Genomic DNA, 12915 nt, shown 5'->3' with positions numbered 1-12915 from the left:
CAAACTACCTACTGTAACACGTTCAGCCAATTTTGGGGGGTTAGAATTTTATTTTTGATTTACAGGTTTTACCAAAGACTAGACTATCTGGGAACAGGGACAAACCCAACTCTAACCCCTTCTGGCTTTCCATGTGGAAGAGGGGAAATATCCAATTCCAGCCCACTGAGGCCATCCTGCCCCATCTAAATCAGGGGAAAAACTGAGAAGCACTTGTAAAGTTCACAGTCCAGGGGCAGAGGCTCACCAAAAGACTGAGCCCTAATCAGGACTGGAGAACACTTCCCATATCCTCCCACCTTACCACCACATCACTAAAGGCCTATTTACAGATCTTATTTACCCAGTACATCATGTTTGGCTGTCAAGAAAAAAATACAAGGCATACCAAAAGGCAATAAACAAAAAACTGGCCAGGCACGATGGTTCATGCCTGTAATCCCAGCACTTTGAGAGGCCAAGGTGGGCGGATCATGAGGTCAGGAGTTCAAGACCAGCCTGGCCAACATGGTGAAACCCCATCTCTACTAAAAATACAAAATTAGCTGGGCATGGTGGTGCACACCTGTAGTCTCAGCTACTTGGGAGGCTGAGGCAGCAGAATTGCTCGAACCTGGGAGGTGGAGGTTGCAGTGAGCTGAGATCACACCACTGCACTCCAGCCTGGGCAATAGTGCAAGACTCCGTCTCAAAAAAAAAAAAAAGAAAAACAAAAAACTGAAACAACTACAACACAACAACATATGATTTAAAGAGACAAAGCAAGCATCAGAACCAGCTCCACTGCATAGGGATGTTGGAATTATCAGACCAGGGATTTTAAGCAACTGTGAATTAACATGCTAAGAACTCTAATAGATAAAGGAGACAGCGTGCAAGGACAGATGAACAATGTAAATAAAGAGATGGAAATTCTAAGAAAGAACCAACAAGAAATGCTAGAGATAAAAACACTGTGACAGAAATGGAGAATGCCTTTGATATGCTTATTATAATGCACTGAACATGGCTGAGGAAAGAATCTCTGAGCTTAAGGATATGTCAGTAGAAGCCTCCAAAACTGAAAAAAAAAAAAAAAAGAGAAAAAAAGACTGAGAAAAACAAAACAGAATGTCCTAGAACTGTGAGACAACTGCAAAAGGTGCAACATATGTAATGGGAATGTCAGAAGAAGAAAGAAAGAGAATACATATTTGAAACAAGAATAACTGATAATTTCCCAAATTAATGTCAGACATCAAACCACAGATCACAGAAGCTCAGAGAATACCAAGTATGATAAATGCAAAAGAACAAAAACTCTACCTAACCATATCATTTTCAAAGTTTAGAAAAACCAAAGATGAAGAAATCTTGTAAGAAGCCACAGAAAAATAAAACCTTACCTACAGAGGAGCAAAGACAAGAATTACATCTAACTTCTCCATGAAAGTTCTCCAGAAACCTTGCAAGCAGAAGAAAATGAAGAGAAACATTGAAAGTGTTGAGGGAAAACTCCACCGAACTAGAATTCTGTATGCTGTGGAATTATCCTTCAAAAGTAAAAGAAAAATAAAGACTTTCTCAGACGAACAAAAATTGAGGGAATTTGTTGCCAGGAGGCCTAACTTGCAAGAAAGGTGAAAAGAAGTTCTTTAGAGAGGAGGAAAATTATATAGGTTAGAGGCTGGTCGCGGTGGCTCACGCCTGTAACCCCAGTACTTTGGGAGGCTGAGGCAAGCAGACCCCTTGAGTTCAGGAGTTTGAGACCAGCCTGGGCAACATGGCAAAATCCCATCTCTACAAAAAATACAAAAATTAGCTGGGTATGGTGGCATGCACCTGTAGTCCCAGCTACTCAGGGAGATGAGGCAGCAGGATGACTTGTGCCCAGGAGGTCGAGGCTGCAGTGAGCCATGATAGTGTCACTGCACTCCAGCCTGGGCGACAGAGCAAGACCTTATCTCAAAAAAAAAAAAAAAAAGAGTTCTAAATCTTGATATGGTTGGTAATGGTTACACAGGTGCATATATTTGCCAAAATTCCATTTTTAATGAGTACATTTTTATATGTAAATTATACCTTGGTAAAGTTGATTCTAAAGGAAATGAAAGATCATGCTGGCTTGCTGTCTGCAGAACATTGTAAAGGATATGAAAAGTGGTTGCAGGGGGAGGGTAGTAGAGTAGTTAAGAGGTAAAGGTGATTTGGACTTTGGCTGTGGACCTGGACAGAGTGTATCAGAGGTGAAATCAAGACTTGGTGAGTGGTTGACGGTTAGAGAGAGAGATGTCTGTGACAATTCCCAGGTGTCTGACCTGAGCAAGCGGGCAGAGAATGGCAGGTGGGCTATCATCTCGGAGCTAGAAACCCTGAGGGGAGAAACAGGCTTGGCTGGGAAATCATCACTCCAGTTTTGGATCAGGTAAATATGACGGGCCTGTGAGCCATCTCAGTGGAAACTATTCCATCCTTCTAAATGTGAGTGCCTTTTGCCTTAGGGGCAACCAAGGCGAGGGATTCATAGGGTCAGGCCCGCAGAAGTGCTACTGTTGTCTGGGCAGCCCTGCTGGAGCAAGGCAGTCTCCCTCCTCCTCGGCGTTTGTCATCTGGGATGGATAAGCAGGCAGGCAGTTGACCTTTCTGAGTCATTTGGCAAATTCCAACAGCAGCCTCATCTGAGACTGTCTGGTATCCACTGGGCAAGAGCTGAAGACTGAGCTTCATTTGGACTGGAAAAAAGGTAGTGAAATTCTAACACTTCGAAAGCCAGGAAAGTGAATGCCAAGGCCCAGACACCTACTCGAACAAATAAAAAGCATATGTCGAGCCTCCAGCAAACTTCACTTCCACAAATAACACCACTGCCTTGGGGAACAGCAGAGACATTTGACCGGACAGCAGCTGTGCAGAGGGTGCTATTTAAAGACTCAGCTTTTGCAGCCCAAGGACTCTGGGCATAGAATTTGATTGGAATGTGGAGAGAAGACAGCAAAACTGAGGAAAGAACCAGCTTTGGGGAAAAACATCACCAGGTGGTTGGCTGCTGATGTGAACCCTGAATATGTCAAATGAGTTCATTTTAATAAAATTATGTCGATCGATCTATCTCTCTTGGAATAAATTAAATGTGTTAATTCATGGAAAGCGCTTAAAACAATGTCCAGCACATAGTGCTTATTGCATGGAAGCTGTCATTATTATCATTATTATCTCCCCATCAACCCATGTAAATATGCCCAGAGTTGGGAGAAATTCTCATCTATAATGATACGTTGCTGCTAAGTGCTAGGATTTACAGCGATTCTGTTTTACTCTTTCTTTTGTGTTTTTCTGTAATCCTTAAATTCTTTATAATAAACACATTTATTTTGTAAAACCCAAAAGTTATTACCAGGTTGAAAAAAAGTGCAGACTGCAGTCAGACCTCCTAGGTTTAAACCCTAACTCTACTATTTAGTAGCTGTGTTTCTTTGAGCAAATTATTTACCCCCTCTAAGTCTGTTTCCTCCTGTATAAAATGGGGGTAAAAATGTTACCTACTTCATTAGGTGGTTACAAGAATTAAATGAGATAATTTAATTAAAGGGCTTGGCATGGTACCTGGCAGAAAGAGTGAGATAAATGATTGCTATTATTAGCAGGAGAAGTCGTGGTGGTTGTGTTATTTCTTTTTTTCTTAAAAAATTTTTTTTTTTTTTGAGACAGTCTTGCCCCGTCATCCAGACTGGAGTGCAGTGGCGTGATTTCGGCTCACTGCAACCTCTGCCTCCCAGGTTCAAGCAATTCTCTTGCCTCAGCCTCCTGAGTAGCTGGGATTACAAGCCAGCACCACCATGCCCAACTAATTTTTTTTGTATTTTTAGTAGAGATGGGGTTTCACCATGTTGGCCAGGCTGGTCTTGAACTCCTGACCTCATGATCCGCCTACCTCGGCCTCCCAAAGTGCTGGGATTACAGGTGTGAGCCACCGCAGCCGGCCGGTTGTTATTTCTTACTACGGCCAGGAACATGTTTTGTTGACCTCAGTGTTCTTGGCATATAGTAGTCACTCTGGAAACAGCTGGCAGTTTAGCAGAGGCACCTCGGGCATCTTACACTGGGTGGTGGCATGGGAACACTCTTTTCTAAAGTAGAAAAAAAGTTGAAAAGTTCTCAACCCTCCCCCTCAAAGTCAAGGTTTGGGTCCTTCCGGTGATCGGGAAGCACAGGTTATTTCTCCGCAGCTGTCGAAGCTCTGTGGGGAGATGAGGCCCTTACAAGGTCTAGAAGGTCTAGCCATTGTCTTCTTATTCTTCCATATCATGACCAGCCAGAAGCCAGAGCCATTGCTCTCCATGACAGTATGTCGTTGTTCATGAACTGTAGGCAAGTCAGCCCCATGAGAATTTCTGTTAATGCAAAACCTTAAGTAAATGGTGATGGGGAAACTGCAGCTACTGATCCACTGACTGTGGATACGTGTGTGGGGTGTGTTGGGAAATGTCTAAAACAATCCCCCCAGGGAAAGATTCCTTTCTATATTTCCTAAATATTTTATAATAAGCATGTATTCATTTAAAAAAAAGTTATAGAAAGCCTCTTCTTTGTCACTGCTGTCCCAATAACTGAGTACACTTGGTGGCCACTTTTCTTTTGCTCTCTTCGTTTAGTCCCTATAGGATTTGAAGTCTTGTTAAGTGGAACAGGAGGGACAGATGGTGCCTGAAAACTTATTCCTATTGAGACTCCTGAGCTTCAAGCCATCTGCATTCACATACAGCACATTGGCAATGATACTGTTTTTTAAAATCCATTAATTCGATAAATATTTCTCTTTTTTTTTTTTTTGAGACGGAGTCTCGCTCTTGTTGCCCAGGCTGGAGTGCAGTGGCGTGATCTCAGCTCACTCCAACCTCCGCCTCCCAGGTTCAAGCGATTCTCCTGCCTCAGCATCCTGAGTAACTGGGATTACAGGCACCTGCCACCATGCCCAGGTAATTTTTCTATTTTTAGTAGAGACGGGGGTTTCACCATGTTGGCCAGGCTGGTCTCGAACTCCTGACCTCAGGTGATCCGCCTGCCTCGGCCTCCCAAAATGCTCCCAAAATGCCCAGTGGCTCACACCTGTAATCCCATTAACTCGATAAATATTTCTAGAGCACCTACTATGTGCCAAGCACCCTTCTAGGTGTTTGTTTGCTAAATCTAGCAACCCTACGTTCCCACTAAAAGACAATGTGAGGCTGGTGGAAATGAGGGCTTAGGAGACACAACAGCTGTAGGCGTGGTTCCAGTGACTACAAAAGTGACTAAATAACAGCTACAGTAAATCCGACCCTGAATGTAACAGTGACATGAGTATAATAGTGAAAGTGACTAATTGGGCACAAGGGTATGAGGACAACAGTGTACCCTGAAGGGACCTGTTAAATACTGGCTTGACTGTGTGGCAGCAGAAGTGGCTGCATGACAATGACAGTTAAAACAACAGAAAGGGCAACGGCTGGGCAAACAAAGTGCTATTTTGAACAGAACCGTTTGAAGTTTATGGTCATTGACGGTAGCTGCATGTCAGACAGTGACAGTAAATATGATCGACCGGGAGACAGCAACAATGCAAGTGACAGTTCTGCCCAGTAGATTGAATTTGTGATGTAAAACGGTGATGGGGTGAGTCAGTCGGCCAGAGACAGCTCTCAGAACGACTGAATATTGACATTGCAGATGGAAAAGGTATAACCACAGAGGAAGCTGGACATTGCACTAAGATGGCTGGATTTGGGCACGTAACTGTCAGGGACAGAAAAAGTGGCTGCATGTCAGTGACAGGGTGACTGTGTTCAGTGGGCCAGCGCGGAGGTGACTCAGTTTGTTACTGCTGGATCTGATTTAAATGTTTGTGTAAGGAAGGGTGGCAAGGGGACGCTTCAACAGGGAACGCATAGTGTGTGAGAAGGAAAATGAGCAAAAGAAAAGCTAGAACTAAATCCCAAAACCCCTAAATCCCAAAATTGGGAGGTGCGAGAGGCAGGATCAGGATGCCTCCAGGATGCCTTCAGCCCACTGCGCCCCACCAGCGCCAAGCCTGTCCCACAAAGAGTGCGGGCTGGGGACGCGGCTCAGGTCGCCTCTCCGCCTCGCACGTGAATGTGTTGTTTTGGAAAAACGAAGCCTTTTGTGTTCACTTCCTTGCCCTCCTTTGAAACAAAATCCTAATCCTAGAGCTGCCGGAGCGAGAGACTGCGGAGCTCCATTAGAACTTTCCTTAGGGCCGGGCATGGTGGGAGGCCGAGGCAGGTGGATCATCTGGGATCAGGAGTTCGGGACCAGCCTGGCCAACATGGTGACATCCTGTATCTACTAAAAATAGAAGAGAAAAAAAAAATTAGCAGGGCGTGGTGGCGCGCGCCTGTAATCCCAGCTACTTGGGAGGCTGAGGCAGGAGAATCGCTTGAACCTGGGAGGCGGAGGCTGCAGTGGGGCGAGATCGCGCCGCTACACTTCAGCCTGGGAAACAAGAGCGAATCTCCCATCTCAAAAAAAAAAAAAAGAAAAAAACTTTACTTAGGAAGTGTGGGGAGGGAAGGAGGGAGTGGCCAAGGTCAGAGGTCAGAGAAGAGCCTAGCAACCGGCCGGCCCCGCCGTCCTAGCATAGGTGGAGAGCGAGCGCGTGACGCAGGCCCCGCCCCCAGCACGTGACCGCAGCGCGTGGGGCAGGTCGGGCCGCCCCCTCCCCTCTGATACCCATTGCGCGCCGGCCTCAAGATGGCCGCCTTCTGGCGTCTCCGGCGCTGTTGAATGGCGAAAGCTTTATTGTTCCCTTCGGGCAGGAGTGTTCGTGTCCTCTATGGCGCTGTCAATAAAGAACGGCAGTTTGAATCGGTGCTGAACAGGTAACCATAGAAACGGGGCTGGGACTCCGCGTGGAGACCCTTCTTGCAGCGGAGGCCCGGGTGCGCCCTAAATGAGGGGTGTATACAGACCCTTCCGCGTGGCGAACTCCGCGGGACTCGGCCGAATCACGGCCGCCTCACCTACACCCCGGACGTGCCCCCTCCAGGGGCGGTCCGCACCCCTGGCGCCGGCTCTGCTGTAGACTGCGGAGGGGAGAGACCGCGGGGACCCACTCAGGGCGCCAGGCCCGACCTGACACCGCCTGGGGCTCGCTGTCGCCCCGCACCTCCCTCTCGGCCCGTCCGGAGGCCTCTTGTCGCTGTCTCACTCCCCCTCCCTTCAGGTCCCTTCGCCGGGCGTCAGCGGACTATGGCCTTGGGCCTAATCCATGCCCCCCTTCTCTCTTCCCCTCTCGGTCTTTGTTTACATTTGCAAATGTTAGGGGGAAGAATATTTCATGTAATTTGCGAAAGTTCTATGAAATCAAGTCCATAAATGAAGTTTTATTGGAACATGGCCCTGTTCATTGTTGATGTATTGTCTATGGCTGCTTTCCTGCCAAGAGGGCAGAGCTGAGTAGTTGCGCAGCCGTTGCTTGGCTTTGATCGGCTGGCTCACAAAGCCAGAAATATTTCTGTCTGGTCCCTTACAGCAAACGTCTACTGATCCCTGCCCTAAACACAAGGAGATTGGATCAGTGTTGTCATTCAGCTATTCCTCTCGTCGGTTCTTCTGGAGTGGGAAAAGAGTTAAAACTGCCCGATGCACCGAGAGCACTTTAGTTGACAGAACACTCTGGCTTCCCTTCTGGTCTTACTGACTATTCAGAGTTTCTCCTGCTTTGAATAGCGTTGGTACCATGCAGCCAGTGCTACAATGAACCAGGTGCTTTATTTATATTCATACAAGTGTTGTTCTACTTTATGACGACGCTTTATAAATAAGTATGGTATTTCCATTTTACAAAAGAGGAAGAAATTTGTTCTGAGTGGTTAAGATATGTATAGGTGTACTAGGTTATAGGGCTGCCAAATTGAGCCCGTCCCTGGGAGCCCCCTGCCTGATGGCACCGGTCAAACTGCTTTGGATTTTATTCTTTCAAGTCTTTTCTACCTGGAATTGTTTGTTCTTCCCTGGAATTGTACCCAGATCTTTGTATGGTTAATGGAGATTTAATTACAATCTCAAAGTGAAATTTTTTTCTACTTAGCTAAATCATCAAACTTCTGCCCCTCCTTTCTAATATAAACACTTATCTTCTATGTCAGTAGTCCCCAAACTTAGCTATTCATTAGTGGTTTAACAAATGGTTTCAGAACACCCCATGCATGTACGCATGCATTCATTAATCATTTAGTGTTTGTTGAGCACTTACTGTGTACCAGAGACGTTTCAAATTCCTGGAAATACAGTGGTGAACAAGACAAATATGATTTCTGCCCTTCCATGGAATTTAAATTCTATATGGGGCTTGGACAAGTGGTATACAGGTAGACAAAGATAATTTCAAATACAGCTGTAATAGCATCATCATAATAAAATTATTAGTTGCTATTTACTGAGTGATTATTTTGTGCCAGGTACTGTGCTAAATGCTTTATTTATATGGACTATCACTTAATCCTCACACCAATACTATGACATAAGTCGTATTAATATTACCATTTTATGCATAGAGGAAACAAACTCACGGCGGAGATGTTCGAGGTTACATAGCTAATGCATTCAGCTGAGAGCTGAAGCTAATCTGATCACACTGGCCACCCTGTATTGTTCCATCTGTTTATTGTCTTTCCTACTAGCTTGGGAGGTCCTTAAGGGCAGGGACCACACCTTACTGTTGTATCCTCAGCTGCTAGCCAGTACGCACAACCTGGTGTTTGCAGGTAAATACCAAGTAAACAAATCTAGGTCATTCATTGAACAAATTTTTATTTTATTTTATTTTATTTTATTTATTTTTTTTGAGACAGAGTCTCGCTGTGTTGCCCAGGCTGGAGTGCAGTGGCACAATCTCGGCTCACTGCAACCTCTGCCTCCCGGGTTCAAGTGATTCTTCTGCCTCAACCTCCTGAATAGCTGGGACTGCAGGCATATGCCACGACACCTGGCTAATTTTTTGTGTGTTTTTAGTAGAGACAGAGTTTCACCATGTTGTTCAGGCTGGTCTTGAAGTCTTGACCTCAAGTGATCTGCCCGCCTCAGCCTCCCAAAGTGCTGGGATTATAGGCATGAGCCATCGCGCCCGGCCTCGAACAAATATTTTAGTGTCTCCATGTACCAAGCACCACTGTCTAGGTCCTGTGATTACCAGGGTGAGCAAGATGGACCTGGGGCTCTGTTCTGGAAGCTAAAGCCTAGTGTCAAGACAGTAAAGAAATAACAAAGTTATTCCAAATTGTGGCAACTGCTCTAAAGGAAATAAAACAGCACGGAGAGAAACACTAACCTGGGAGACTCACTTTTTATCTGGGTGGTCAGGGAAAACCTCTCTTAAGAAAGGCAGTTTAAGCTGAAACTTGTTGAGTGACAAGGAACCAGTCTAGCAAGAAGGGGAAAGGGAGAGACGAAGCTGGGAGGAAGAACTTTTCAGCAGGTTCAGAGACTAAGGTGGGTAACAGCGTGAGATGTTGGAGAACTCAAAGGGAGTCACTGTGCTGTGGTTCACTCCTGTGCTCAGTCCCTGGCCGTGAACCCAGCTACTACTGAGAGAACTGCACGCCCAAGGGCAAGTTACAGATTAGTTATCTGACCTGGAAAATGTGGATAATGGTGCCTCCTCAAAGGGTTGTGCAGATTAAATAAGAGAAACTGTATTCATAGCTATGGTATTTTCTTTTTGTTGTTGTTACACATATTGCTGAATAACCCAATTTAGCTCCAAATGGAAACTTTATAGTGCTAACTAATAACAAAAATCCAGAAATACATTACAGACAAAATTAAGAATGGGGGAATCCAATTAAAAATAGAAGCCCTCTACTTTCTATCTCCAGAAAGAGGGGAGCAGATCTTGTTTTTTCTTAGTGTTTCTGCTTGGAGAGGAACTTTTCCAAATGGCATCTAATTTTTTTAAAGCCAAATTGTACAGCTGTCTATGCAGAACACTTTTCAGCATTTTAGTGTTTTAAGTTGGAAACTATGTTCCTCCATCAAAGGTGTATGTATTCTCTTAAGGCATTCTAAACAAATGTTAGACTTTTAGTTGGTGGCGATTTAAAAATTTGTGCATGATTTCAAGTTTCCTCCAAAAGTTTTCAAAATAATGTCACATACTCTAAAACAGTATTGAATGCTTTGAGGCAAATGGCAGGCTTTTTGACTAAGTAAAAATAGGATAATGTTCGGGTTCATAAATGTAAGAAATTAGAAGCAATAATAAATCAAGGGAACTACGTAAGAAGAACAGCATGGCAGGTTTCGCTTTAAACTCTCCCTAGTAACCACATTGCACATGTCATCAGAAGACACATTCCAACCCTGCAAACGGAGCAAAGAACTGGACAGAGAGTGTCATTTAATGCAATGTTAAACAACAAGCCCTGAATTAAATTGCTATTTTAGGTTTGGGTGGGACCTTTGCATCTAAAGTATTGCAGTTTTACTCTGTGATTTGGGTCTGTTGGGTTCCAGTAAAGAGCAGGTGCTAACACTAGCTTTGAAGGATAATATGAAACTGCAAGAAGAGCCAGGGCATACCAGTTTGTTTTTCAGTCTATTTTATTTCAGTTCAAAGCATCATTGCAGACAGGCAGCCCCGGAAAACGAGCCACACTTTGGCAACACTCACCTGCTTTTGGAGATTGAGGAAGACTGAGTATAACCCAAGTGTGGCTTGTTTTCTTGGACTATCTGTCTGCAATGATGCTTTGAACTGAAATAAAATAGATTGAAAAACAAATTAGTATGCCCTGTTGCCTCGTACTGAGTATTTACATTACCCTTCTCGAGTACTGCCTGAACCAGCACCCTGAGGGAAGGCAGTGACCCCTCAGCCTCTTTCAACTCTTCAGCAGAGTGAGCTCTTTGATTTTCACAAGGAAATTGAATTGGGATATATGGTTTTCTGGATCTCCAATAGTCTGCCTTCCAAAGCCATCATCTGGATAATGTGGAGAAAGCAAGCTACTAACCACATAGAGGAAAGAATTAAATATTAAGGGCATTTAAATTGAGAGATGAGATTGTCACTTTCTGTAAGTCTAGCAGAGAGTGCAGTATTTCATTTGCAGAGAGCATGCAGTTTTGAGACTCTGGCAGCCCTCAAGAGAGAGAAGGATAAGGAAAGAAAGCCAGCTTTCCTTACATTTCCCTAATGTTGTTATTTAACTCCAAATCCTCAAAATTATGATGCCACGTATTTCATTTCCTCACATAAATGTATTATGCTGATCCATGTAAGTCAGAGATTGTTAATCTCAGGGTAAATGGTTGAATTTCAAGAGACCCATGAATCCTTTGAAGTTGCCTGCAAATTTGTGTGAATGTCATTTTTTCTGGGGAGAGAGCCAGTTACTTTAATCTGATCTCAGAAAGGCCCTTGACCCTTTAAAAGGTGCAGAACCAACAATGAAACATCACATGTAACATCACCTAACTGAAGGCGCGATGAGAATCTCCCCTGAAACCAGGTACTGTTTCACTGCTCTGTAACCTTAATCTCAGATTTTAAGTCTTTTCAGGCTTTGTTTTCTGTCTAAAGTGGTCAAGCATAGTTGAATGTTTGTGTAACATAGATATCTGCCCATTGAACTGCTTCATAAATGCCTTAGAGATGGTTGTTGTTAATTTACATGAGACTGGTGAGATGTGGACCTATTGTCTAGGCAACCTCCTTAGCAGATATCGTAACTGTTTCTACTGATAGAGGAAAGGAGGAGGTAGTGGAAGCTCACTGCTTTGTTTCTAGGCATCAGCTTCTTGCAGATGGAGTCAGTTCCTCAGACTTACGAAGGCTGGGTTAAAAGGGAAAGAAGGCTGGGCACAGTGGCTCATGCCTGTGATCCCAGCACTTTGGGAGGCTGAGGCAGGAGGATCACTTATGCAAGCCCAGGAGTTGAGGCTGCAGTGAGCTGTGATCAGACCACTGCATTCCAGTTGAGACCCTGTCTCTATTTTTTTTTTTTTAAAGGAAAGAAGAAGAGGGGAGGGGATAGACTTGAGGAAGCAGAGGATTAAAGAAAGATGGGCTGTTTCCCTGCATTTGTCCAGAGAGTCCCCTCTCTTTATGTCTGTGAAAAGAAAAAGCTGCTATATTGAGGCAAAACCTATCTCAGAATTTAACTAATACTTGGACTTCTGAAAAAGTCAATTCATAAATGTAATTTCTGGTTTTATTAGTACCCAAAGGGAAACAAAAACAAGGAAATATCTTTATCTTAGGATATTCTGTAAAACTGGGACCTCAATAGAAAACTCCTATAGGCCAGAGTTTGGCTCATAGAGTGTTTAAAAAGTAGTTACTTCCATTTAAGCATTAGAGATTTTCCATCTGTCTGACCCCTGGAGGCGTTTGCATGAGCGACCTCTGCTGCAGGCACTAGCGTGGTTCTGGAACAGGACCAAACAGTAGAGGATGCTTTATGCAAGAAATGGGCCAAGAAGGATGAGGAAATTAGAAACAAAGGATTATAACTGTAAATAATAGCTTTTCAGGCTCCAAATATTGGTTATTTGTTGGTTAATATTTGTTAGCTAGTGTTAGCTATAGTGGGGTTATTTTTAGCATAAAAACAAAGGTGAACGGTAGGTGATTCTATTTCTTATTTTGAGAAAATACTGTAAGAGGTAATCTAACCTGCTAATTTCGTCCTATTTCTCAGCTTTCTAGGACTGGGGCCTGACCATTGAGTCTTCCTGAGTTTTCCTTTTTGACTCCTTTTGCTCCTTGTCCCCATTAGCTCCAGAAGATGGTCTCCAGGGCATTGGCAGCAGTGAATTTGCCATCTTTCTTCCACCTGGTACTTCTCCCTGGTTCTTAGGCTCAGTGGATGGCACCACAGAGTTGCCAAAGGCAGAAACCTGGGAATGGTGCCATGATCTTCTCTTTCAGCACATATT

At 44.2% G+C, this 12915-nt stretch overlaps 1 protein-coding gene across 4 annotated transcripts in view; it reads left to right on the top strand.

Moving 5' to 3' along the window:
* Nucleotides 1-6645: 6645 nt before the first annotated feature.
* Nucleotides 6646-12915, top strand: part of ZBTB40 (zinc finger and BTB domain containing 40) — a 78798-nt gene continuing 72528 nt past the window's right edge. For 2 of the 4 annotated variants that reach the window (XM_513186.7, XM_016956019.3), the window contains exon 1: nt 6646-6854. The gene's annotated coding sequence lies outside the window, so the exon portion shown is untranslated. The remainder of the gene's footprint in view (nt 6855-12915) is intronic. The other 2 variants (XR_010154770.1, XM_063804449.1) reach the window with 2 other exon arrangements.

This window comes from Pan troglodytes, chromosome 1, assembly GCF_028858775.2.
Source record: "Pan troglodytes isolate AG18354 chromosome 1, NHGRI_mPanTro3-v2.0_pri, whole genome shotgun sequence".
NCBI classification, from domain to species: domain Eukaryota; kingdom Metazoa; phylum Chordata; class Mammalia; order Primates; family Hominidae; genus Pan; species Pan troglodytes.
The sequence above is the reverse complement of the archived record's forward strand: the minus strand, read 5'-3'. Positions and strand labels throughout refer to the sequence as shown.